This window comes from Cicer arietinum, chromosome 7, assembly GCF_000331145.2.
Source record: "Cicer arietinum cultivar CDC Frontier isolate Library 1 chromosome 7, Cicar.CDCFrontier_v2.0, whole genome shotgun sequence".
NCBI lineage: Eukaryota > Viridiplantae > Streptophyta > Magnoliopsida > Fabales > Fabaceae > Cicer > Cicer arietinum.
Genome location: NC_021166.2, coordinates 50,950,715 through 50,954,831, shown reverse-complemented (window position 1 = coordinate 50,954,831; position 4,117 = coordinate 50,950,715).

Here is a 4,117-nt window from a genome sequence, read left to right as displayed (position 1 = left end):
AGATGAAGACAAAGAGAAGAAAAATGATAAAGATACAACATCAGTTGCATCTGTTAATAATGTCTACATTGTTTGTGATGATAATTCCATAAACCTTGCATGTCAGGATTCAACTTGGATTATTGATTCGGGTGCCTCATATCATGTTACTCCTAAGGGTGATTTTTTCTCATCTTACAGTGCTGGTGATTTTGGCATGGTAAAAATGGGAGATGAAGGAGTATGTAAAATTATCGGTATGAGAGATGTTTGGGTTGAAACTGGGATTGGTTGCAAACTTCAATTGAAGAATGTTATACATGTACCTAATATTCGTCTCAATTTGATTTCGGTGAAAGCCTTGGATATTAAGGGTTATCACACTTACTTTGGTGGTGGTGGTATATATAAAATCACCAAAGGGTCCCTAGTGGTTGCAAAGGAGCAAAGTTCCACTTCTCTCTATAGGATGCCTACGAAGTTATGCAAGGAAGAAGTGAATGCAATTGAAGATGCATCTTCTGATTTATGGCATATGCGCCTCAGTCACTTGAGTGAGAAATGACTCAACATACTTGCGAAGAAAAATTTTCTTCTTGTGAAAGGTAAGTCTCTAAAAACTTGCACCCATTGTTTTGCTGGAAAACAACATAGAGTTTCTTTTCATAATACTGGTCCTCATAGGAGGCAAAATATTCTTGATTTAGTTCATACTGATGTTTGTATGATGGATAATAAATCTCTTGTCGGGGCATCATATTTTGTTACTTTTATTGACGTTCACTCTAGAAAAGTGTGGGTCTTTCCTTTGAAATCTAAAGACCGGGTATTTAGAGTATTCAAGCATTTTCATGCAAGTGTTGAAAGAGAAAAGGGAAGGAAATTGAAATGTGTTCGATCAGATAATGGTGGCGAATACAAAGGTCCATTTGAAGAATATTGTAGAAAACATGGAATCAGGTTTGAGAAAATAGTTCCAAAGACACCTCCGCATAATGGTGTTGCAGAGAGAATGAATCATACGATTAATGACAGAATCAGATGTATGCTTTCTCATGCAAAATTATCGAAATCCTTTTGGGCTGAAGCAATGAAAACTGCAGTGGATTTGATCAATCTTTCTCATTCTATTCCACTTGATAGTGATGTTCCAAATAGAGTGTGACAGGGAAAGATGTCTCTTACCGTCATTTGAGAGTTTTTGGTTGCATATGTTTTGTTCACGTTCCAAGAGATGAGAGGTCCAAGCTTGATAGTAAATCCAAACAGTGTATATTCGTCGGTTATGGTGATGAAGAATTTGGTTATAAATTGTGGGATCCGGTTGACAAGAAAATTATCAGAAGCCGAGATGTGATATTTCTTGAAGACCAGACTATTGAAGATTTTGATAAAGCTGAAAAACAGAAACCAAATTCCAGAAGTTACATTGAAAATGTTGCGCCTAAGCCCCCTGCAGAAACCTTTGTTGATGGGGGAGATATACAGGTAGATGATGAGAGTGTAATTGATGATCATGTGCCTCACCATGATGAGCAGGTTCCAGTTGAGCCACCAGCCGAGTTTGAGTTGAGAAGATCTACTAAAGAACGTCAACCTTCTCAAAGATATCCTCCACATGAGTATGTGATGATCACTGATAGTAGAGAGCCAGAGTATTATGAAGTTATTACAAATGTTAATAAAGAAAAGTGGTTAAAGGTCATGCAAGAAGAGATGAATTCCTTGCATGAGAATCACACATTTGATTTGGTAAAGTTGTCTAATGGTAAAAAAGCACTTAAAAACAAATGGGTATACAAGATATAGGCAGAAGAGAATAGTTCTCAACCAAGATACAAAGCAAGATTGGTTGTGAAAGGTTTTAATCAGAGAAAAGGTATTGACTTTGATGAAATTTTTTCACCTGTAGTGAAGATGTCCTCTATCCGAGTTGTTCTTGGGTTAGCAGCTAGTTTGAACCTAGAAGTTGAACAACTTGATGTGAAAACTGCATTCCTTCATGGTGATTTGGAGGAAGAGATCTATATGGAGCAATCAGAGGGTTTCGAAGTCAAAGGTAAAGAGCAACTTGTGTGTAAATTGAATAAAAGTTTGTATGGGCTCAAACAAGCACCTCGACAATGGTACAAGAAATTTTATTCTTTCATGGAGAAACATAGGTATGGTAAAACTACTTCTGACTATTGTGTGTTTATCAAGAAATTTTCTGATGGTGACTATATTATTCTCTTATTATATGTGGATGACATGTTGATTGTTGGTCATGACACTAAGAAGATTCAATCTTTAAAGAAAGATTTGAACAAGTCTTTTACAATGAAAGACTTAGGTCCTGCAAAGCAAATTCTGGGTATGAGAATTACTCGTGACAGGAAGAATAATAAATTGTGGTTGTCTCAACACAATTATATTGAGAAGGTGTTAGAGAGGTTTAACATGAGCAATTGCAAACTTGTTAGTACTCCACTTGCTACTCATTTTAAATTGAATTCTGATAAATGTCCTACAAGTGAGAAAGACAAAGAAGAGATGAAGAAGGTTCCTTATGCATCCGCAGTTGGTAGTTTGATGTATGCTATGGTATGCACAAGGCTAGATATTGCTCATGCAGTTGGAGTTGTTAGTCGATTTTTCTCTAATCCTGGTAAAGATCATTGCCAAGCAGTGAAGTGGATTCTCAGATACCTCAAAGGCACTTCCAAAGTGTGTTTATGCTATGGAGGTGATGAACCTGTGTCGGATGGCTACACAGATGCAGATATGGCAGGTGATCTTGATTCTAGAAAATATACTTCTAGTTATATGATGACTTTTTGCAAGGGGAGCTGTGTCTTGGCAATCAAGACTACAAAAGTGTGTTACTTTGTCCACAACTGAAGCTGAGTACATTGTAGCAACTGAAGCTTCCAAAGAACTCTTGTGGATGAAGAAAATCCTACATGACTTAGGCCTCAAGCAAGACAGGTTTTTGTTATTCTGTGACAGTCAGAGTGCGATCCATCTCAGCAAGAATTCGACTTTTCATGCAAAGTCGAAGCATATTGAAATGCAGTATCATTGGATACGAGATGCACTAGAAATGAAATCATTTTTAATTGAGAAATTCATACTGATGAAAAAGGTTCAAATATGATGACGAAGACCTTGCCTGTGTCAAAGATGATATGCTGTAGAAAGAAAGTTGGCATGGTTGAGCAGTACCTTCCCACTTGAGTCGTGAGGGGGAGATTTGTTGGGTGGGTTCACTCCCCAAGTGGAACCCACTAGTTTTATTAGTATTAATATTATTATTATTATTGAAATAAAAGAAAGAAAAAAAAAAGGTATTATTGGGCTAGGCCCATGTGAAGGAAATAAAATGAATTTAGAAATCCTAAGAATTAGTAGAATGAAAGAGAACGGCTGCCAGAAAAATAAGGGTTTGGTTCTGATGGTGATAATAGGTGTGTAGCAAACGTGCTCCGTTTGATCTACAAATTTAGTATGTTATTTCTACCACTGAGTTTGTTATTTTAATATATAGTTTGAATAGTTTTATCTTCTCTGAGAGTAACTTTGGCATACTCACTTTAGTGGAAGGTTGTTATAAGGTTGTGATTGTTGATTGATGTTCCTTATTGTTATTAGAAAGACTCTAGTGTACCAATTAATTATTATAGTAGAAGTTTTACTGGACTAGATTCCGTGGTTTTTTTTTTTCTCTCAATTTGAGGAAGTTTTCCACGTTAAAAATTGTGTTTGTCTCATATTTATTTTTCTGCCAATTATTTTTGCTCTGGAATTGTGTTTTCTATTTGACCATTTATCTGCACAGGTGGGAGAAAAATATTATGCATTATTGAGATAGTTATCACTAATTATCTCTGGTTTTTCCCAACAAAATTAATTCTTGATTTTATTAGACCACAAACTTTTTTGATGATAGGTTTGATCAAGCTACATTTTGTATTCTTTAGCATTTTATGTGGTGTTTTTTATATGAAGAATATTGGAATACACAACAGATTCTTAGTGGTTATAAGATGTTAACATAGTTGAGACGTCTGCTTATTATAGTAGTGGTTCTGTTTGTTGGTATAAAAAAAAGGATAAAATTTTATATTTGTCAAAATATTATAATATATATATATATATA